The sequence below is a fragment of the Plectrocnemia conspersa genome, unplaced genomic scaffold (assembly GCF_051122295.1).
Source record: "Plectrocnemia conspersa isolate PC_06_02 unplaced genomic scaffold, ASM5112229v1 ptg000009l, whole genome shotgun sequence".
Lineage (NCBI taxonomy): Eukaryota > Metazoa > Arthropoda > Insecta > Trichoptera > Polycentropodidae > Plectrocnemia > Plectrocnemia conspersa.
Genome location: NW_028277173.1, coordinates 8,743,649 through 8,769,386, shown reverse-complemented (window position 1 = coordinate 8,769,386; position 25,738 = coordinate 8,743,649). Strand labels below are relative to the sequence as shown.

Here is a 25,738-nt window from a genome sequence, read left to right as displayed (position 1 = left end):
TGCCGCGCCATTGTATGTGTCTATCTCACGGTGGTCTGTCGGCTGTTGTTTGTTTAAGTGCATAATAACTTCATGATACCGATTTATAACGCATGGCGCACGACAAACAATTAAAAAAATATTAGTTGGGGTGGAATGGGTTAAAAAGGTCGGAGTCATTCGATTTTTACGATTCCGACTCTATCGACTAGTGATACACCGAAATAAGTGATTTTTCTCTATTAATTTGTTTGTCGGCTATTAGATAGTTGTTAATAGCTGAACATACACGCCCGGGCACATCTGATGGGTCTGCCATTCGCGGGTGCTTGGCGGACAAATCCAATCGTGTGTGGTGAGATTTGTCTGTTCGCTGTCCGTGCTTAAAACGAACGGATCGGACACGGTCAGGCAGATCCGAGTCCCACGTTTGTACGCTTGCATGCTTTTTGCTTGTCAATTCTTAAGAAATTTATTCCAAACAAATAAAACCATGTTTTTGCTCTTTTGCAAAAGACATCAGACAACCGTTTTTTTAATAAGTATAAAGACTGATGTCCGAGTTTAGACAGCTTACGTGTGTGGCGAAGCTCGGACAGATCTGTCCCGGTATACGTCGGACATATCTGTGCGTGTGCGCCTAGGTGCCGTGGTTATTAGAAATAACATAAAAATAAAATGGTAAATTTTAGAACAATTAACATGTAGATATTGCAACTGTACATAAAAAAAAACTATTTGCGTAGTAATACACAAAGAGATGTTTTTTTAAATGTTCTTCCGCAAATATAAGCAAATACTTGATTGGAATAGTTGGTTGAATATATGAATAATGAATAGTTTAAAAACGAGCAAATATAGTAGGTGTACAAGGAATGGATTCTGTAGTAAATTATAACATTTAATATATACAGCAATAATCAAATGTTTATTATTGCATTGCACTAACTGAAAAAAGTAAACCCTTAAATTAATTGTATTCTTATCGTAGATAAATTTGTTTTAATGATTAATGTGAATTTTGGTCAAATGTGAATCAACAACTTTGTACAATTGTTATTTAGTTACTGATTGCATTTTCATTGTTATTCGTCGTGTATCGCGTCACGTGCCTTAAAAGAACAACAAAGCGAGTTGCGAGCAGTTAGTTTACGTTACTTTAGTAACGATGCCCTTTACCGTCCATTGTGATGCTGCAGCACGTCGTCGTGGACCAAAAATACCGTAGTACGGCAAAGGATGACACATAATGGTCGAAGCGTAAAATGAACTACGGAATTTACACGTCTGAGAATTTCTCCGGGAAAAATGTGTCCAATTTCGCGTGTCGCCTTGATTTATTCGGCCGCGGATGCTGGACGGCTAGTAGAATCCGTGCAATACACAAACCTTTATATTATAGCAAGTATTTTTTCAATTTTGATTCTAGATTGAGTTTCGATAGTAGTTATTCTAATAATATTGTTTTAGATAGTCTCGCTCAAATGAAAAATGCTATTAAATAACTAAGTTTGCTTAAGTAAATATTAACTGCTTAGTGAAAAATAGTAATGGTATTATTTATTCATTATGAATAGATATATTGAAAATATACAAGGATCTATTTTTATACGATAGATGCATTCCATATGATACCGCATAAAAATACTAGGCTTACGTTGAAAAATTAGAGATGCGTTCCATAATTTTCAAAAACCGCATATCTCTAAAATAGGAAGTTAAAATATACACAGTATCGCCTAAAGAAAATTGATTAAAAAATATTTATTTAATTTAGTTAAAAGTAATTTTTTTTAAATATTTTACAGAAAGATTTTCGCTATATAATATTGGTCGGCACGAATTGTGATTTGGTTCGAAATCGCTTTCATCACTAGAAGAGATCGTATGCGCATCAGCTATGATCGTTCTGAGCTGATTTTTGCCTTTAACAAGGTTTCATACTTTGCAGTTATCAGACGCAAGTGGAAACTAGTGATAATTTTATTAGAATTTATATTATAATGGGTGAGATCGCTATTCTTCGAGTGGTGGTAGAGAATATGGCGCAGGGATGATGTCCGTAGAAGATCCTCAGAGTTCTGATTGGCGTGGCAGCGACAGTATGGCTGCGGTGCTTGTATGGCGAAGTCCCTCTCAGGATGTGAGCCTCTAGTATTCGAGTGTCTGCTGGTGTCTGCCAGGTCTTCATTGGAGACCAGTCTTATGTATTAAGGACTGAAAATCTTGCTGACCCATCACAATCATTCAGCGATCATCCGTGAATCGTTGCACTTGCTTTTCAGAACAACGAAATATGTATAAGCATTTAGAAAGTGATATTTGCGTGATGGAAATCTCCGAGGCTGAATTGTGCAACGGGAATGTTGTGGCCTTACGGTGCTTTTTTATTACGGTGATATATTGTTTCGCGTGACCGTTTCGTAACAAAGAAATATTTATTTTATTCACCGGAGAATCCTTGCGTGTTATTTATGAGAAACCCTTTTTTTCTAGTCGTAACGAGGGCTTTGTGTGGTCTCATTCTTTATATTATTGTCTAGTTTATATTTATTAATGAATGATTTTGGTCACAGTCAGTCATTAAAGCTAGTTTAAAAAATGAGATACCCCACAAACGAGGCCCTTTGCGTGGTCCCATCCTTTACACTATTGTTTAGAATTCATTATTTATTTTTGACTACAGTGGGTCGATTACAACTTGAGCAATTAAAAACAATAACATATTATTAATAATGTGGACACTGAGCATATTAATACTGGAAGTAGCGATGTATTTTAATTTTTAGTAACATCGCATTCAAATCTGTCTTCAGATTGAAAACCACCATTGCAACCGCGTTGTCTGAAGGACAGTACTGAAATTACGACGACAGGGTTGACTTTTAGCATCTCCCCCCAGTTATTCGCGGACAGATATCAAAATAGCACGATCGGGGTCTGAATTTAGTAGGGGTGCTACAGTAACGACCGAGGCCGTTTTAACGTCGCGGTCTGTTTACGGTCGTTCCTGTGTAACTTTAAGGACCGCGGTCACGTGGACGCTTGCCGCAAATGGCGCCGGGAAATGCCGTAATGGCGCCCGCACACAGTTCAACTCAAATTATGACCGGACCGATGCAATTTGCGCACCCCGTTAACACATTGACGAGTTGTACAGGCAAACACACATAGATGTATATTTAATTTTGACATATACAATTCTATTTATTTTTGCTATAATGTCAGCAACAGTTCGCGAAATCCAAGGCACTCCATGAAGAGTCATAATAGCCATATGCGATTTGCTATATAATTAGGCATGTTATATATATTATGTTTAGCAATTAAAAAATATGTGATTTTTTTAGTATACCGTCATAAAAAGAGTTTGTGATTTTTGAGGCACCAAGGGGTGTGACTTGGCAGCCTAATAGACGCCTGAAAAGCTAGTAATATTTTATTTATAAACATATATAAATTACCACATGTATAAATAAATGTAGATGCCGCTATCAGGCGGTGGAGTTGAAATTGCGGGACTTGAAAGTCGGTTGACGTGCCGAGTTTATTATTTATTGTCGGCTGTGATTTCGGTGGAGCAGTTGCGATTTGTTGTAATTTGTTTTGGTAATGCTGCTGTGACTTCGTGGCATCTCTACCTTTTGTAATTAAGTCTTATATATTATATAATGCTGGTTCATGTCAGCTCTGGCGAATCGCAGATGAGGATGTTTGCGAGCCAGTTGCATCGCTTCATGGACACACTTCCTAGATGTGTTAAGAGAAACGGTCCAGATGCCCACTCCGCGATCGGTAACCAAAGAGTCTGAGAACAATAATATAATGCGCAGGGTAGAATATATTGTCTAGCTAGTGCGCGTCCTTTCCAAATAAAGAGTAGTTTTTCTGGTTTTTATGGGCGATTAACGTCTCGAGATGGATGTGCCATTATATAATTTGTTTATTACCGCAATTATTGGGTTTCTTCCATCGTGTGGTTAGCCTCGCTTTTGAGACGAGTTGATCTCTTTTTTTGTTCGTTTAAACAGTCATTAGGATGACCTCTGAATTTTAATAAATCGTGCAGGTAGTTGAAATAAATAACAGTGATATAAATTGATTTTATATTTATTTTATTTCTAACATTACTTCTAGTTAGGTTTTTTAACATCACAGATGAATATTGAGAATATTTAACTGTCGGCAAATATCTAAATACTATAAATAATATATTTTAATTATATCTATCTAGTTTAAAATCCATTATTTCCGCATATGAAGCAATAAAAATATGTATGGGAAAATTAATATAAGTCTTAATAAACGCCAAAAATCTGGTAACAGTTTATTCAGTTAAATTGTATTATTTACAAAAAATTAAATAATGTCATGTTATAAATATGCTGTAGACTGAATCATAGTCGTTTGCTCTCGATGAGCTTCATTTTCTCTGATCCTCTCGCTTTGAATCGCAAGATCGTCTACCATGTGACAAAGTATCAGTCATTTTATATTCTTGATTCGAGACGTCTTCGCCGAATCACAAAAATGCAGAAATGGGTTGGCCATATGCATTGTTTGTATATTCAACCAACGAAATATGTTCACGCCTTAAATAAGTTAAATTTGCAAGATACGCACATTCCGTAAAGAATTAATGCAAGTGGGTATATCAAAATGGTGGTTTTTATGCTGTCGACGCATTGTCTATTGCATTTTATGATCAAAAGGGTAGTTTTTCTAAGCATTACGAGGGTTTAATGAGGTATAATAAATAATAATATAGATTTTGGTTATATAAATACAAAGTATAGCTATTTGTCACTTGCTTGACTAGAGTATAATACATATTAAGCACTTGCTTCATTTTTTTGTTACTGATTATAAAAAAATGCAGTAAATAATCTTTAAGAAATATATACATTATCATCTTTAAGCAATATTAAAATGGCTATTACTTAACTTGCGACTTCAAAGCTGTGGCAAACTTCACTAGAATCTTGGTGTTTGAAATACTATTATCAGATTAGGTATTCCTGGATTTTCCTAATCTCATGGATAACTACCCTGATAAATAAATAAATCAATTCTAGATAGTCCATGCAGTTTTTATTATACTAGTTGTTAGCCGTAAATATAAATTTGAATTAACAGAATAGATGTCAGTAATTTACAGACTATATGTACTTGTGAGTTTTGTTTGTAACGCACTGGACTAATGATGTTACAAAGAAGATTTACAATAAATAAATAAATCATTATTATCAATTTCGTGTTTTTAGACATAAAAATAAATTAAAAACCAAGGATGGAAAACTTGTTACTAAAATTATTGCTGGAAGACTAATGATACAGATCTAAAACGATATATAAGAGTATAATATAATATTTAATACTCAAATTATATTTGTTGTTGTCGAAGTGTTTGACCTGATATGTCTTGCGATTAATTGAAACTCGATATAACTTGCTTTTATCGAAGTGACAGGGTATCTCGACATACACCATCTTTCAGTCGGCAAACGATGCTCTATCATGTTAGTATTATAAAATTAATATGCACATAATAAATAGTGTTTCGCCTGCATATGACGTATCCAAAGGGAGTCTTTACTCGTTTCGCAAATTAATATAAAATATCGTTAATAATTAGGCACTATACTTGAATAAAGGAGGGCAAGTTCGTAGGTGTCGCCACGCCGGAAGTACTAGGGGCGGTCAAATTGCGGAAGCTGCGGGTACGGGGGCTCAGGTCGATAAGTCATCTCCTGTTTCATAAGACTTCAATTAAAAATGATTTATACAGCAATAAAAAGCCCTCAAATGGCGCCCACCCTCCTTGACGCTATTCGATCGCCCGCTAAATTCGGCCGCATAACGGATGGCGTTTAATTAATATGTGGCGCGGTGAGAAAAACGTAGTGATGACACCAAATCGTTAACCGATGAGTTATTGTCTAATATGAGAGTGTTGTTGGTTCGATATATTATATAAAATAGACAATATTTTAAACCTTTATGTTTAATAATAAGTATCGTAGTTCAACTTAGTAATGAGTTATGTTAGGCGGTGACAAAATCCTCGATTCTATGATCCAGGTTGATGTAGTCAATATCGATTTTGAAAAAGCATTCTGCAAAGTTTGGTATCAGCTACTTCATTTCCCAAGAGTCATGTTGTCACAGTTTCTTCATCTTCACGCCAGGCGAAATTTTCTTACAGCTTAGGCGAAAATGTTTTAAGCATAAAGACTTGGGAGTGACGTTCGTGCAGGTAAAGAGATTTTGTATGCACATCGCTAAATTTTGCGATAAAGCGTCGAGAATGCTCGACTTTGTTATACGAAGCGCGTGTCACTATAATAATTGATTGCCGATTCGCATTATGAACGCTAGGTGCGTTAGAATACAAATTATTGCATTCTCAGCATAAAAACTTTTAAAAGTTGCTAAGGGGCGGTGTCGACAATCTGTCAATGCTCAGCGATATTTAGCTGCGAGTTTTATAATGAACTAGAGAAGGGACCAGAATTTTTTTATGTGAAGCACCAGTATTTTAGACTCGGCGGGCAAAAAACAAAATTTTAGTGAGCTTAAATTTTTTCCCCCCAAATTTTTATACGCAGTGTATTTTCATATATAGACCTGTTTTTTTTGTAGTTTTAAGTAAACTTCGTTAAGAAATCCCATTCTCTCTGCATAAAATGGTAATTTACAAAGTAATATAGTATTGGATAATATTGGCTGGGGGCGGGTTTTTTTGTTGAGAAAAATTTCAATTGCTTCTCTACGCTTAAAAAATCGCTATAAATGTTTACCGTGACTAAGTTACTGAGCTGCTGGATATTTGACTTCCATTTCTTATAAAAAAGAGTCACGGAACTGACGATGGTTAAGTTCGCGAGAGCAAATGAAGTTCACCGCTGAGATAACTAGTTCAATAACCCATAATTTATTGAGATGTTTCCTATAAAGTAGCTGATTGTAAATAATAAAATTAATAATTAGAGGCTTTGAACACCTTGCATTTACAACAAGCTTCATTTTCTTTCCGACTAAGCTTCAATTTACTTCGCGAATATTTTATCACCATAGTTTATGATACATTTTAATCGATTTTACTTCAAAATGTACTTTGTTCACGTTTCCTTAACTTAATTAAAAATATTTTCATTTATAGTTGTTTCATGCATGACTTCAGATATAAAATTGACTCTTAGAATAAAAAATGTGGTACAAACCAGTAACATACTTAAAAACTAACTGTTTGCAAAAGACTTTAAAAATGGCATTTACCATTACTATTTTTACCTTGTAAAATTAAATTAAACAAAATATTTGCTATTTCGCAAAGTGAATTTGTTATAATTTGATACTAGAAAAAGTTTGATAACCACTAAGTCATAAAAAACATTTGAAATCATTTGCTTTGCTATTTAATTGGCTATTGATGTTACTCACAATGTGCTCAAATTTTTTGCTCGTTGTTTTTTCTGTAGGAGTGGAGAATATCGCTTTGAGTGTATAGTCTGCTAATGACGATGAATATTGTATTATTTTTCTGTAAAAATAAGGACATTGTACAATAAACATAATGCTTCTAATTCCATAAAAAAATAATTGCCACCCCACTATGCTATCAAATGACGACATTTAAAGTCCACTAGTCTCTTATTTTTTAGCTTTGAAAGTGACATGGTAAATATCTACGGGTTATGAAATTTCCATAGGGCACTGAAGACGCTGTTTTAATAAAAAAAAAATAGGTAACGGGCTGGATTTAGCCTGTAGGTCGTAGATTGCCGAATTCTGCACTAGCAAGCCGTGATCGCGTCTTTTAATCTTTATCATCCCGGCCAATACGTCAGCGCTTGAGAACGCTTCTCCTGTCCGAGCCATCCAATTTCTCAACGAGCTTGTCAAATACAGTAATGCTTGAGACAATAGCTACGAGATGCTGTAAAAAATATGTGGGATGACACTAATCTATTTAATATGTAAATAATATTTTTATTGGTTTGTAAATGTATGATAGCCACTGATGTTATGTCATGATAGTCAGATTTGTAATAAAAAAATAATAAAACAAAATAAAGTTAACACTTTACTTAAAAAAAACATTGGTCGCACAGTGGTAAATGTTTGCATATTTTTTCTATAAACTGACGTAATATATCTAGGTATTTTAATTATTTTTTATTCTTACATAAATATAGTTTGTTTTTAAAACATTTTATCCTCCATTCTCTAAACATTTTCGGCGTAGCGTCTACTCAATAAAGCACTATTTAAAGTTGCTTGGGGGTGGTGTCAACAATCCGGCAATCTTCGGTCACTTTCGACATCGAACTTTAGGGTGCTCTAGAGAGTCGCGATCGCGTTCTTTATTATTGATTGTTGCGGTAAGGACAGCAGTGCTTGAGAGCGCTCTTCTTGCTCATACCACCCGACGTCTTAACGTCCTTGCCAATCACAATAATGTTTTCTGCGAAATCTAAGAGGAGCTAGAAAAATGTATGTAGGATGATCCTTATAAATTTTTTATATTTAATTGTAAACTTATTGTTTGTATATTGGCCATAGTGACGCAATGAGGAAACCAGTCATGTCATAGTCGTCAGATTTGTAAAATATTTTTTTTTTGCCATAATTATTTTATATGAAATATAATAAATTATATTTCATATTTAGTAAAAAATATTTTAATTCAATAGTATATAAAATCTTGATAGCAATTATTAAGTTTTTAAACTTTATCGTCAACCTGAAATATAGCAGGAAAATATTGAGAAAAGTTTTCCGATAGACTTTATTAAAAGTTAATTTTAACGAGTAAATGTTGAGAAATCAGTTAATTAGAAAGCTATAAACTTTTTGCTTTTTCAATGTTTTTTCCTAAGCTTTGATTATCTTAACTGAAACCCTTAGAGAATTGGAAATGAAAAACGTTAAAAAATAAAAGCAAGGATTTTTTCTTTAATAATACATACATATAATATACAGTTTAAACATTGTATGAATAACAATGATATTTAAATACATTTAGGTTTAATATTATTATATAATCGTTACATGTTTTATCTTACATGAATATATTTATAATAAGTCACGTTTTATATTATTTTATCAAGATATTCCAGTATACTACACGCGATATATAACGCATTTTAATACAAAATATGTACATTTTTTTAATTAAAACAACATAAAGATAACACAAAATATATATATGCTTTTAAACGCTAGCATTAAATTATTTTTTCATACACAATGGCGCATTCGAGCGAATTGAAAATACCAGCATTCGAATCACGTACAGGTCGTTCATCTTTGCAATCTAGTTAACACGACTTTGCCTATTGGGCTCGTTAATTGCTCCTACTTATCTAGAAGCACACGTATATACCATTACATGCATAGTTCATTACACAAAGAAGCAATTCTTGAAGGAACATGAGAGCTTTTATTGCATTAGAAGCCCAATTGAAGTGAGTGTTTTTCCAAGTCTCCAGGTGCGCATTGTTTTACGTCTCAATAAACCACCTACAAGATCATCCTTATTTTGCTTACTACCCTTTCAATATCAGCATCAGGTGTTAGCCGCTTTTGGTCGCACTAAAACTGCTCTTAGCTACAGCTATAATGTGGTAAAAAATTTAGCTGTATAACGTAGATATTATATTTTTTTTTCTAAACCTCTCACGATGTAGTGTTGGTATTTATTGATGGAATTTATAGCTTCGTTTGGATCTAGTTACTGTAGTCTATTTTAGGCGAAGTTAGTACTATAATATATATATAGTTTTAAGTGCAATATTGCAATTAAATATTGTACAAAGTGCGAGCGAAACACGCATACGTTTCACGTGAACGTAAACACGAAAGTGCTTTTACAGTTTTGCTCAGACATGTAACATTTTGTACTTAAAAGTGTATGAGGTCGTAACTGGGCTCACTAGACTATGTCGGAAGGGCGAAAAGCGAAGCGGGGTGGTTACAAGTGGGAAAAGGCGAAAAAAATACTTTAATGTATGTTGGAGAAGAGATACGTAATCTTTTGTGCGTGTGATTAATAACATTATTGAAATGAATGCCAGAGTTATATAGAGAGAGGGATGTTAATATGTATTTATCTCACTAAGTATACTTTAATAATAAGTATTAGTACATATAAGTAGTAGTGTGGTTAAAAAATATACATGAAATAATATTAACTGCTAATAAGTTTTACTTATTTTTAAATTACAACAGTTTAAATATGGGTGTAAAATAAATGTATATTATGATATACAAACAGACTTTCTGTGTTAGTTTAGCGTAAGCTCCACTGGATGCGACTGTACTCTCGTAAATTTTTAAGTCGGTAGCGAATATGAATGCAAGTGATTTCTCTATGTCAGGGCTACAAATTAAAATCGATCAGAAATATGTGAGGAGATCGATGGTCTTCTTCCGATATCTTAATTATTTTTATGTAATTTTGGGCAGAACTAGAATTTGATTTTATCTAAATATTTCATTGACTTGTTTGGCTGTTTTGTATGCGGTTTCGTCTTATGTTGCATTAATCCAGCAGCAATGGAATTCGATTTCGAAATATTTTATATTTTGAGGCAGGTGGAGACATTTGCCAGCCCTTGAATTTGGCCAGAAAAATGCATGTTATTTTATGAATTTTAATAAAATCGAAATATTGTAAAAGCAACCATTGAACTACCATAAAAACAGTCTTGAATCTATCGCAATTTTTTTAAATAATTTATCTGGCGTATTGATTTATACTTTCAACAGAAAATAAGTTCAAGCTGTGCAGTATTTTTCATCATATTTTAGAGTAAAAGTAAAACTTTTAGAGTTCCAACCGGTACGTCATTAATTGGGGGGGAAGGGGGCAAGTGAGGGCTTTCCTCCCCCCCCCTCGAGTTTGCCCAAAATATGCTTGGCATTTAATGAAATACTATGAATTTTATTGAGATCGAAATATTAAAAAAACGACCACTGACTGATCTCATCCCTAGAAAAAGCTGAAATAGCGTCTATAATCCAGAAATTCTGTCTTAAATCTATCCCAAAAATATTTTTTAAAGTATGCCATTTCAGTGAAATTACATTGAAATTCATTTTCACCGCTAGATATATATTTTTATTAAAGCTTTCTTCTGTATGTAGAGGATATAAAATTGTTTTGATGCACTTGATCGCTTCGGACTCGTTTTGAATTCGTTTTGCATTAGGCAAGTCAGAAACTTAGTAAAAAAGACTAAGACTCAAATTTTAACCCAGTTCAGTAGTCGTTTTAAAATAATTACAAAAATGATACGACAAAGCCTAGTTAGAAATATCCGCATTCTCAGTAAATTATGATACGTCTTTTGGGAAATCTGTGCATATAATCAAGTTTATAGTCACGACGCCAGATATAGCTAACTAAGACACTTTTTGGCTCATTTATTTAAGCAATCGTAGCTCGGACTCTTTAAAACAATTGCTCTAGTTGGAGAACCGCTGGGTTCAACGCTGTTCCGGTGCTGCTGAAATAATTAAATTTTATTTTTCTATTCCATACTCTCGGTAACTTTTAATGGAGTCTGCAATGTGATTTTTTTTAAGAGCACAAACAATTAACAGCGAGATAGTGCACAGACACAAAACGATTTAGAAAGATGAAAATTTCATATTGTGTTTTTTCAAATTTCTCCGCAGCAGTCCGTCGTTTCGAGATATAAAATACAGTCGCTGCCGGTATTAAATCTAACGAGATTTATTGTCCACTGCAAGTCTAGCGAGAATGTCGACGAGATAAAGCGAAGACGAACAATTCGATAAAAGGAAAATTTAGAAACGTTCAAATACTGAGACGGTGTCTGTTCGCGGAGAAGAGCCGTGTTATCCAATAAACGTCGCGAGCGCCTGCTAACACGTTTTTATGCAATAACTTTAACGTCAACGCTTTGTGTATTGCATAGCGTTAAAACTTATAGGCGCAAACTAAAGGCGAAGTGAAATGAGAATAGTTATATATTGAATATCAGTTTGCAAGCAGTTTACATAGGTAACTGAACTGAAAAAAATATTGAAACTGTTGAAAATAATGAAGTTAATATGATGAACTATTTGATGAAATGGTTTTTGCAAATGTTTTTTGGTCGTTCAGTCATTTCAAAGAAAATAATATTTCATTGCCCAATATTGTTCAAATTATAGAATATATTTTCAGTCTGCTAGGCACATCTGCACCTGTTGAATGGATCTTCTCAATAATAAATAACATATGGTCTGAATCAACAGTAAATTTTTTATTGTTCTGAAAAATTAATAGTGGTCAATTTTTCGACGCGATTACAAATAACCAAGAATTTTTAAAGAAATTTCAGGCTAGTGATAAATATGTTCAAATTTTTATTAATAAATTATGTTAATTTAAATGTAATTAAAAATTATTATTACGTATTTTTTTGTTAATTACTTTATTATTAAGTACTTAAACTAGGAGACATAAACTCTCAAAATTGACAAAAAAATATTATTGTAAGTCTACTTATACAATAAAAACAGGGCTAGGAAAATCTTAAAATGCTGGAATAAGTTATAATCTTATAGTACGAATATGTTGTTCTGGTTTAAATAAATTTAATTATTTTCTATTGCATTGATCAATCTTTGAAACGCTAGTTAGGGACTCCCCACGTGATTGCACATAACCTGGATTGATTTTGGCATTATGCAAAGGCACGCGACGGTTCATCCTCTAAAGGTGAATTTGCGAAAAATGAGCAAGACCTTGGGACGGACGTGAAGTTTTCCCGGATTGGGCTGTAGGAAAAGTCGAGCCGGAAGACCGAAAGAAAAATCACGGGTAATAAATCAGGTTACTTCCGTTCGCCCCCCTTTTCGCCCGGGGGGAGAACGGGGTAGTGCGGGCACACATGTACGTATATAATCCGCGGAGTGCGCGCCAGTCTGGAATGAATAATCCGAACCTCGGGGAATACATCGAATGATGTCAATATGGATCGCATAGCACGTATATATAACACATATGTATATAGCAAATGTGAGTAAAAAAATAAGCAGGTATGAATTATGCTTCTGTATCGTGCTGTATTTCAGCCTGAAAGGCGCTGAGAGATACGTTTTGGGAATATAGTCTGAAATATGTATGTAAAGGATTGTTTGCTTGAAGGAAACAAATAGTAAGCATGCAGAGTCAAGCGTACAATGTTTGCAAATGTTTGTCTGCGACAAAGAAGTGTATCGCGAAATATGTAGTACTATTCCCACCGGAAGCCTTAGTTTGCATTCACTACAATAAAATTGTATTCAACTCAATGCTGTCGTATCTACTTCACAGTAAAGTTGATTTAATATTTATTTTGTATGCAAACTGGTCAGTTTAAATCACTACCGAAACAGAAATTATTCAAGCACGGAAGGGTAGTTAATGCGTTTTTTCTCTCCGCCGTGATTAAACGCCAAAAACACGTGTCTTGGAGGTCGCATAAAAAAGTATAGGGGGAGGCAGTTGTCCGACGAAACGAAGAAGTCTGATTAAAATTTCATCGAGGCGCTTACTTGGCCACCCTCGAGGTACTCGAGCACCTCCGAGTACCTAGACGGTCCGCCGTGCACCACTAACCTAACAGCGTGTAGCCATTATTAATTTATACCCCCGTGTGCAGGTTAGGGGGTGGCAGGGGTACTCAACTTTGACGTGCAAACTGCAGCGATGTGTATTATATACGTACACATGTATATGCATGTGTTTTCGAACGGGTATGTTGACATTTTTGGACTATTTGATGAAATTATGATACGGTGAGTGGAGCTCGTTGATGTGAAATATGTTTGAGATTCATTATTTAATTATTTATTAATTAATTAGTCTAAAATATTTTTATTTATTATAATATACATACAAATATAGAAACAACCGAAACATATTTATTGATTTCTTTGTATGCAATTAACTATGCCAATTTATTATTATAAAAAAATTTAAATGTCACGGTGTCAAATGTCACAGATTTTCTCACGGTGGTGTCCCATTTTTAAAAGACTTTTTTTTAATACGTTTATTCGTGTCTTTGTACATCATATTCCAAATCAACTGGTTTTGATACAGGTGTTAATGATTTACTAGCATACTATTCAGATTCTCATACCGATTTAATCCCTCCATTGGGTAGTTCAATTTTTGAATGAAAGGGAGGTTCAATTAATGAACTTATTATTTTTTTGACTACTTGACATTGCCATTCGATTTTAATTATATAGGATGGATTTATATAAGCTTGATTTTCTTTCGGCAAAAATTGTTCATTTACTTTAGTTTTTATAAAAAACATAGGTTTTATTTTTTTTATGTATATAAAGACTTTAAGAAACGTTAATTCCTTTTTTATATAAAAGGCAAATATTTTCGTCAATAATGTAACTATTATAGTTAATTTTATTTTTAAGGAGAATATAATTGTTTTGCTTTTTTGACGTTGATATAGGTCGGTGATTATTACTTTAAAGACTTGGGTTAAAATTCGATATGAACCCTATTTTTTTAATCGTGTCTAGATAAAAATGAATAATATATAAATAAAATTCTGATCAGCCGTCACAGGTTAGGTTTTCCTAGATTTTCCTAATCTTGTGGATGAATATTATGGAGCCAAGTCATGCATAAGGTCATATATGGATTTATTTATAGCTTATTGTTAAATAAATATTGTCGCTTTTTAACACACTTTGATTTCAGTCTGGTATCTCAATACTTACTTAGTAGTTGTTGATTGTATTTTTTACGATGTAGTGCATTGGATTAAGAACGAAATGTTTTATATGTATTTATAAAAAAATACGTAGTTAGGTATTAAACTAAACGCAATGATACTATTTATATTACATGTTTATGTTTAGAATTTGAGCTATGTATTTTCCAACGAGTCTGCGTGCTATGTTTGTTAGCTAATTCTGCAATTAATCTTCAAGATTATTTATATAATCAATTTCATAAGTTTTCTACTTGAGTACTCAAGATTATACGATTTATGTTTATTGAAGATTTGTTATTATTATTCTTGCAATTGATACTCGTTCCTCTCATTCAAACCATCAATAGACAATGATCTCTTGAATAGCTATTCGTTACATAGCAACGGCCATATTTAAATATATTTTCTTATATCTTTACGATAATTCGCACTTTTATTGTATACATAAAACTCCGAATCAAATTGAAAATTAATCTGTGTTTCATAAAGTTTAATTTAAAGTTCTACTTTACGCTTAATATAACATATTCAAACAATGCAAACACGCTAACATTGTTTAGTATATCTGTCCAGAGGTAGTTAGATAGTAGTATGCCTGGAAACGCAACGGAATAGTCTGAAAGCTGCTGGGGTGGTTTCAGGGGTGGCGTGCCACTGAAAGGGAGGGTAGAAAAATGAGTGTTTGAACGTCTAGAATGTGGACATAAAACACGGCCTGTTGCGGACAACGCTTCGGCAAAATTGCGAAGTTTTGATCGTTTTTGGGTCAAAGCGATTTGCGAAGGTAAGGCAATGGAGTGTGAAGGTGTTAATTACATCGATGTGCTTACATAAGCTATATAGGGAGTTCGATATACTTAAATCATGCGTTTTTTATGTATACATAATTCTCTTTGAATCAAATATCCTAGTTTTATAACATGTACAATATAGGTATAGGATTTACGCATAGGCCCTAATTGAATCGACGTATTTATGCGTAAACTTGGTTTTCTTTTTTCCGGACCATCGCACACGTCGGCGGTTGGTCGATGGTCAAAGTTCGGCGAATTCTTCACGGTTACGCAGGTTTTATTTCTTCATCGGTGCAAAGTTTAGTACGCTGTGAATAAAGAATTGTCCCGGGGGAGGTCGAGGGTCTTTGCAGATTGTTTTTCAATTTGTCTGACCTTTCTTTGGGACGTGTCGTGGCCAAGATACTAAATTTTGCAACCCCCGGATAGAACTGCCGACCGACATGCTCCGCCGATTGACTAATGGTCTTTCAGAAATTTAGTACTGAAACATATCTATGTTGTTTGTTTTCCGTGGAAAACTATAAAAACTAAAAACAATATTTATTTATATTATTTACATGTATACTTAACATCATCAAAGATAAATATCTTTCATATTTTGTATGGAGTATGTGTTATTTAATCGACAATAGTTATACTTTAGGTGTGCTTGGTTGTTTTACATGCAATAATTTGTAATATAATTCTAGAATTGACAAAAAGTTAAAATAACATATAGCTGCATAAAGGCATTTTGGTTTCTGTTTTTCATTTCTCGAGAAATCCAAATTCGCAGTTTCACTGAATATGTAGTGCGTGATTTTATAATAAAACAGTATATTATTGTATATATATTGCTAATACCAATGAACAAACTTCAATAGGGTGATGATTTGTTATAATGGATCTGAATAATCAAAGGACCAGAACCAGATTGATTACAAAGCGCCAAGTTACGAAGGCATTTTTGGCTGTATTTATACCCGAATCGTATTTTTTACAGTAGTTGCTACTATACGTTTTTTATATTATGAACAGGATAATGATAAAAATTTCTGGATTATTGAAAATACGAAATTTAAATTCGCGGACAAAAATTTTTACGGCGAAAGCCCCCATACATTTTTGCAATATGCGGAATTTTATTTTACTGATTATTAATGTATTTCTTAGATTACCAAAGCAAAAATAATTAATTAAGTAATTGAGAAAATCGTGAACATTTTTTGCTTTCATATACTTCCAACCTCTATTGAAAGCTTCCAAGAAAGTATGCATGAAGCATCTGGCACGGACCCATACTTTCTTATGTAGCGGTAATATTACATTTATAAATATTTTTACAAATTTATTTTTAACAAAAGAAGGCTCTGTGGCAGGGTGAAAAAGCTCTATTAAAATTCTCGAAAAATAATGATTTTCGCTTAAAATTTTTTTTGAGCTGTAAATTAGGAAACATAATTATTTGTACATTAGAAAAATTTGCATTAATAGCGTAGCAACTTCTTAAAATAACAATTAGTGTTTATTATTTCTCGACGTTTTCTTTTTATTGAGAGAATTGAAATTACATATGTATATGTATTATATAGTGTGTTTGTTTTATTCCAATATATAAATATCTTCCATCATATTTTGAAAATTATTTACAACTATTTAGGTCAATTTTTAAGCATAGAATAACCTCCTGGACATTTACCCCCCGGACAATAACCCCCCGTCAAAACCCCCCTGGACATTAACCCCCCGTACAAAAAACCCCCCGAGCAATTAACCCCCCGACAATTAACCTCCCGTGCCAATAACCCCCCTAACAATCAACCCCCGCCACGTATAAAGATAATACAGATATTACTTTACACGTTTCGTGATGCTCTGTTATACTTAATAAAAAATATAATAACGCCATTACCTAATTTTAGCTGTATTATACATACATATGTATCTAGCCAAGGGCTTCTTAAACTTTTTTCATTCACGACCCCATTTATGATTGTAAGCTTCTTCGCGACCCCAGATAAATATAAAATAAAGATATATAAATAATTTGTGTTAATTTATCGATTATGTAACAACATACATATTACATACATATGAAAAAATATAGTTTTAGAATTTGCTTAGAAACATACAAAAATATAAAATTAAAAATTGCACAAAAAGTTGTAAAATTGTATTTATTATATTTACAAAAATTATATGCCTTATTTATCATCAAAACTGCATTTTTTGCAATAACATAAATAAAAAAAAATATTGAGCAATATATATTGTCGCTGGAATATATTAAAAGTATACAAAAATTAAAGGGAAAAATCGTTTTTTAATGAGACGGATGTGCTTGTTTTTTTACTGCATAACAAATTAAATTTTGGTGCAATATTTGACACTGCTGGACGTAAAATCTCTTTAACATTTTTTAGCGATAAACGATATTAGGATTTATTATGGGTTAAAGCTGAAAAAGTAATTTCACATAAAGGTGTTGAATGGCAGAATAACACTTAATGCCATATTAGAAATTGTGGGCAATTCAGTTTTATTTCCGATCCGGAATTCAATCATGGGCTTGTTTGGAAAATCTAGTTTTAAGTTTGAGTAACTCGAAAGCGCAGCAAATTCCTCTTGGGCTTTATATGGCATTTAATCAATCTAACTCAAGCCATCAAAAATGGTTTTTGAATACAAGATAAGTTTTTGAAATCAATATTTGATATAAAATATTTAGTAAACTGAGTTTCTAGCACTTTTAAGTGACCTATAATAATTTTTGCGATAAAATTTTTACAATGATTTTTCTCGATTATAAAAATGTTGATACTGAAAAACATTTCGAACGAATCCTTTTCCACCCTACTTCTCCAAGTGTTGATCTTTTTAATAAAACTTTCAATTTTATCATTTGAAGAAATTATATCGCAATTGGTTCTTTGAAGAGCAAGTTGATATCGTTTAATTTCTCAAAAATACCTGACAGATAACGCAGTTTGAATAGCCATAGGTCATTTTGAAAAAAAAGCCGCAAGATCACATTTTTATTCAGTTGAAAATATTTGATACTGCCCATTCATATTAAACACTATTTTATTAAAATAATGACCATTTATTATAAATAGTAACAACTTGTATAAAATACTTATCTTTATACGTGGCGGGGGCTAATTGTCAGGGGGGTTATTGGCACGGGGGGTTAATTGCTCGGGGGGTTTTTTTTACGGGGGGTTAATGTCCAGGGGGGTTTTGACGGGGGGTTAATGTCCGGGGGGTAAATGTCCAGGGGGTAAGTGTCCTGATACCCCAGGTGTGTACGATAAGATACTTGTTCTATCACTGAATAAGGGCTTGCGGAACGCACGCCCTCATCTCTCACTCACTCTCGTCACTTAACACGCGAGCGAGCGAAAGGGAAAGTGTCTCACCGTACGCGACTGATAAATATTACAATTATAATTTATTTTAAATTCTTATATGAGATATTATTATAATTTTGACTATTTCCAGCACATGATAATATCGCTTATATTTTGCAAAAAATGACAACTTATCTTATGATTTATATAACATTAGCAAGAAAACATCGACTCTTGTTTAATTTTGCCGACGGACAAACTTTTGCCAAAGACTAAATAATATAACCATTTTTAAGTTATTAATCCTTGAATTCTAATTATTAAGTTGACCGGAAAACGTTTCAAATAGTAGAAACAAAATGTTTACTCATAATATTTTCTAGAGTCGGTCATAAAAATTTCTGTCTTTTTTTCACTACCTACTTTGAATATAGCTGGTAATTCAACTGATAGAAACCACTATTTTTTTTAATTGTAGCGGTTGTTAACTATTTAAAAATATTTGTATAAATTTATTTTTTACAAAAAAACATTTATGAGAATTTTTGAGAAACCTTCAAATTTCTCGAGAAATGAGAATTAATTTTTTTGAGAAACATTTTATTTTGTTTGAATAATCGTGGTTTAAACTTTTCAATATTTTATATGATTTTTTTACCTTCTAAATGGGAAAATAGTTACCAAAAGACAATTCGAAAGATACTAGATAATTAATATTATTAAGAAGGCAATTTGTCAAACTTTCACTCGAAGCAAATTTTAATTAATGTTTCAATAATATTATATTATATAATTTATTTAAGGTAGTGCATGGGTATCCTTTTAAATTGCTGGCACTCAATACGATCACATTGAAAATCCGACGAAGGAGAAAACGAACGATTTCAGGACACCCGTCGAAATGGAAAAGGGAAATATTTAGACGTGGGGTCAGCCCTTTGCAGCCATCAAATGGGCATTTGTCAATCGGCGGACCATGTGAGGGTGTCCAATTTCAATCCAGGGCCGAAATCGAATCGATACGGTTAAATGTTAACATATCATCGCGTTCCGATTGAACGTTTGAAAATAATGTCGAATGAGACCGAAATTATTCAGCATGGGAAATTGTACAATTGTCTCGTTGTTTTCGAGGGGTTGTACGTGTCATGTTTCGGATGCGACATTTTATACGGTGTACTATTTCCACTCCATTTTATACAATTTAATTTTTATTAGAAATTTGATTCGTTTATTCTGTGCAAAAGTATTTAAATCATTGTGCAATGCGTCTCTGTTTATAGCAACGATGAGCATACTTTATCGTTTTACGATCGATTAATTTTATGAACAATAACTGTTATTTGAAAATAGTAAAGTATGTAGTTGTCCTAGCTAAATGCACATAGTCCATCGTGACATTGATAAAAAATTAAAAGTTTGTTTTGATGGTATTATTAGTTGATCAAATATAAATATCTTCTGAATTATTTTTACCTTTCGAATAACCCTCGTTTATTTTCATCACATTGCAACACGCATAAAGATTTCGTACCATGCACTACCGAAAGGGTGACGAGAGTGGTTGTGGAGATAGAGTACCTCCATGCAGCAGTTAACATGGCACCTCCATTAGTAGCAAACAAAGAGAAACGACTCAGCGCCGAGAGGTTTTCAGCCTTATAGTAGTGCTTTAGCACTTTTCGACTAAGCCCGCCGGACTTTCTCCTGCAAACTATCAGTGATCGAGGATCTGAAGTCTCGAGACCATCGGTCATGGTATCCAAAAGCTATCTGGCTGTGCATCTCGGCAATAGCTCCATCAAGATTTGACACGCTCGACACAGCCGGGTAATTGGAAATGTCGATAATGCATCAGCAATATCTGGATATATAAATATTTTTTAAATTATTAAGAACCACAGATCTGGTAAATAAAATAGTTTTGGAAATATTATATTTAGCGTGAAATATTAAAAAAAATATTTTATTAAAATCGCTACAAAAATTCAGTATCTTTTTCACAATCATCGGTCATGTTTTTAAGTGATGATGATTCACTGTTATTTAGCATAAATATGATTTTGTTATAGTCGTTTAATTTTAATATGTTTTATCAAAAGTAATATAGTACATCGTAAAAATGTAACTATTAGTTTTTCATTAAGAAAAACTTATCAGCTGTCAAGCATATGTAAAATTGTTTTGGATTTATTATATAATTTGTATTATTAATACCAGTAATCGAGGCTTTTCTCTTGTCATTAGGTACCTGTAAAGAAATATCACATAAAAAATATCTACATATTTTTGCCATAATAGAATCGTTACGCCACACACCCACATACAATATGGCGTCGAACGTGGAACGTTATCGTGTATTCTGGTAACATACAAAGGCTCTAATTAATACGAGAGGATCTTTTTTCCCTCAACAACACAAGGGGATGTGTTGTTCAGGGTGCGGGTGGAAAAGCCGTTATTATTTTAGCGTTAATGTTTTTTCTGCTTCTGCTTTCTCGCGGGACCGTTCTTCTCCCTTCTATCACTGATTCATATTTATACTACAATACCACATGTAGAGGCATGTTATTGTTATTACACATAATATTAATTATTTCATTTAAGTTTTGCTTGAAATATTTGTATGTGTGTGTGAATAGTGTTTTTTATCAAAATTTTTTTTTTAATTTCGCGAGATAAGCTCCAAATCGAGATTTCTAATCTCTCAAAAAAATTCTTATTTTTCGATAATTTTCATAGAGCTTTTCTCAGTTATAAAAAAATTGTTCGAATATTTTAAAATGTTTTAGAACTGCTGCATAAGAATTGGTGGGTCTGTACCAGATGTTTTAAAATAGGCATGATTTCTTGCAAGTTTTTAATAGAGATCGAAAGCATTTGAACGTAAAAAAAGTTGTAAACGTTTTTCTCAACCCCTCTAAGAATTACATTAATACTAAAATTATAAGAAAGCACTTCTTGTGGGAATCGGCAGATTGCAAATATATATGGGGACTTTCTATAGAGCTATAAAATGTCTTGTCGGTGAACTTTTCGTTTTATGAATAATCCAAAGAGGCGTTTTATTTTTATCTTGTTATAATAATGAAAAATGTAAAATAGCAACAGCTGTTATTGATAACCGACTGCCTTTCAGTGTCATGTCACACAATTTTATTTTTAGGGTCCTCTATGCCGGTAGAATGCTCCTACCATTTCGGAATATATATTATAGACAAGCCTTTCTTTATTAAGGATCTTGTGTGACTTTTGAAAAGCAGTGGAAAATCACATAGACTCACAGCAGATTAGTTAAGATTCTCAGTTTTATCTTAAGAAATGCGCTTCACAGCATATAAAGTATATATATTTTATAAGAAAATAACATATTTATTATTATCTTACCGGCAAATACCAATGCAGTAATCGTTATTAAAATTATATAGATTATTTTTTTACTAGCAATATTGCCCTACTTAGACATTTTGATTTCTCGATGATTTTCATTTCTCGATAAATGAGAATTCTCAAGAAATTTTGATGAATGAAAAAAATGCATGTGATACAGTAAAGTATTGTAGATACAGTGTTACATATTATTTAAAAAAAAAACATTTACAAAACACATGCCGTCTAAAGTAGAATTAAACATGCTCGTTTTTTTTGTTAAAAAAATTTCGGCCGTGAAAAAATTCCTCTTGTTTTGTGTTGATGGTGTTTAATCGACAATAAGGTTTTAAATAAGTACTGTATTATTTGTTCTCTTGCTCTTTGATTCAATTAGTTTGAATCTTTATGATGTTGGTTTTCTTACACTACTATCTGTGAGACTAAAAAAATTCTTTCTCTAATTGTTGCGCCAATGACAAATTTTCAATTTCTACAATTGATTTTAATGATTCAATGAAGTCACTAGGGTCCTTAGAATTCGTCATGCCATTAAATAATGTGCGAATAATTTCTTTCTTTATTTTATATATTTCTGCTTTTATAGAATAACTAAAAAAACATTATTTTTTTGACTGGTAAAAAATTATGGATTTTGCAAATATTGAATTAATGACATTAATGTCTGGTTTCTTCGGTTATATAATTTTCCGTTGAAATTTCGAGCTTAGCTCAGAATTGATATTTTCCAATTGTTTTAACAAACAAATTAAGGTCTCTTCGGCTGCCAATAATAAGCGTAATATATTTTTATCGGAGCGGGTTCGTAGATCATCAAAACAAAGATAAAACCGCCGGCCGGTTAGAGTAATAGAAAATCGCAAAAAAATTGTTAGTCATTCAAATACTCTCGATCTTCTGAAAAGTATGCATGTTTTTAAACAATTGGCACGAACACTTTCGGAAAGGTTTCTTATCTGAGTGTCTTCTTTTATTACTAAGGCAAGTTCGAGTGTTCAAAATAACATTTTTTTGACATACCCAGACCTCTATTAAAACCTTTCAAGAAGTATGCATATTAGGCATGAACCAGCCTTTACTTCTGCAGCGTTATAAAAAGGGCAGTGGTTGTAAGCTTTTGGAAAATATTCGTACAAATTTAATTTTATAAAATAAAAAGTGCTTTATAAAATTTCTCAAGAAATGCGAATTCTCGATTTGACATTTTTCTCGAGTAATTCTCTAGAAGAAACACTTTGTGCATATAATAAACTGAAAAAATTGAGTCTTATGCAGGAAAGATTATTTCACGCCTGATTTATATTTTATCCAGATATTTCTATGATACGTTTACATAGGGTTTGTGTTGCCCGGATAAACGCCAATCTTATATGACGCCACTCACGACCGCCATAAATTTTCACGGCTTCGCAATAAAATCATAATTGCGGTAATAATCGGTGACTGAATTCGGCGGCTAATGGCGTCTACGTTGGATAAATCGCGTCGCAAGGAGATTTAGCAGTTACCGCGTGCCGATAAATAGAAACGTATTGTTGTTTCGGCTGCTCATATTTTAGCCAGAGGCGAATGATGTTGCCAGCCTCATTTTTCCTCCCAAGAAGAAAATGCGAGAATTAATGAATGACGCGTCTGGATATATTTCGCGCACGGGAAACATAAATTAGCCAAAGAAAAATGGACCTAGACATTAATTTTGATTAATTGAGTAGATTTGGAAAATTATGTGGCCAAAAAATAATTGTTAAAATAATCATTTAATTAGAATAAGTGATCAGCTCTTTTAGATCGTTATATTTCAAAATCAGAACATTATTATAAAAAGGGCAGCAATAATTTATAAGAAATGTGGAACAAGGTTTAATAAAATTTATATTATATAGAAAAAAACGAAAAGACTGAAAAATGCTATCTGAGTTTTATAATAAAAACGTTATTACTTTTGAGTACATTTAATATAATTATTTATGCTTCAATATAGGAAAGTGTTTTCTTATTCCATTGATGAAACCCGCTATTTTTATTTTTGCATATTATCTCTATATAATATTCCCTTGGCCATATTTATTTTTTTATACCTCTCTATCCTTATATATTTATCTGTTTATATTATAAAATTTATGTACATCTATGTTTCAATACTTATTAAAATAATAAAATGTATATATTATTAAAGTAACATATCATTTCCTAACTTATATAAAAATACTAAGACATTAATATTCAATTCAAATCTTTCAATCATACTTTGACAACTAAAAATTTATAAGCTTGTTCTCTTTTTTCAAAGCCTTTGGTAACTGTTTTAAAAAGTTTTAAACTCTTTTTGAAAACTCCATAAAATTGACCAATATTTAAATACCCAGAATTCTTCTTCAAATGCTTATTTAATATTTTAAATCAACAAAATGTGTATTTTTTACGCATTTTATACGTACTTCTTAGCTCATAGAAAATAACATAAAAATTTAATTTTTTGCTTTTAATTTTATATAATTTTATAATAAATTACTCCAAAAATATCATCGTTGTTATTTGTGTATTTTAGAAATTGATTTTTTGAGAATTCTTTAGAAATTTGGACATATGAAAAATATATATAAATACAATGTGTATCTATATTATTACAGAATATACATATCTTTGTATATGGTATATTGCTTAATTATTAACTAGATTATAAATTATTATCTAGTTAAAATTTAAAATATTACTACATTATTACTATAAAATTTAAAATATTATTATTACAAATTCTTATAAAAAATTATTATTTTATTAACTAAAATATTTATTGCATTAACGGTCGTCTCTTCATAACATGTTATATTTTCTCTTTGGATTTTGCAAAAAAAAAACATTTATACTAAAACATTAACTCTTGTATCATTTAACCGACGAACCATTTTTAAGTCATTGATCCCTGCATATTATTATTTTGTTGCCCGGAAAATGTTAAAGTAAATCGGAATAAAATGTTTGCCAGTCATAAAACAATGTTTTTCGGAGCGTTAATCAGAAATCTCTTTCTCTTTTTTCACTACCTGCTCTGAATTCAGCTGTGAACTTAGCGAATTGAAAACTACTGTCTTAAAAATTACAGCCGTTGTAATTAATTTAAATAAATTCGTATAAATTTATTTTTATTATTAAATTCGTTGACCTACTGGATAATTTAATGACTTACAATTAAGCAAAATGCAAAATATTTTATGTAATATATAAAATACGATTTTATTAGTATTTTATTACTCAAGTATGTATTCGAGTCAAAAATTTAATTACCTAGATTAAACAAGCATTACTCATATATCTATGTTTTAAATTACAACAGATACACAATGATATTGTACTCGTAACTTATTTTTTCAGTAAATAGTAAACGGGAAAGTTAGACTTATTGAATTAAAAAAAATAGCACATGAACCTATTCGTTCACTCACGCGTGTTACCTTAGCGGCATTCACCAGGTTAATAATGAAAATAAATCTTTTGA

At 32.2% G+C, this 25,738-nt stretch overlaps 1 protein-coding gene across 5 annotated transcripts in view; it reads left to right on the top strand.

Annotated features, from left to right (window-relative positions):
* The window catches only part of spri (Src homology 2 domain-containing protein sprint), a 280,246-nt gene that overhangs the window by 55,105 nt on the left and 199,403 nt on the right, over positions 1 to 25,738 (top strand). The gene's annotated exons all lie outside the window — the stretch shown is intronic.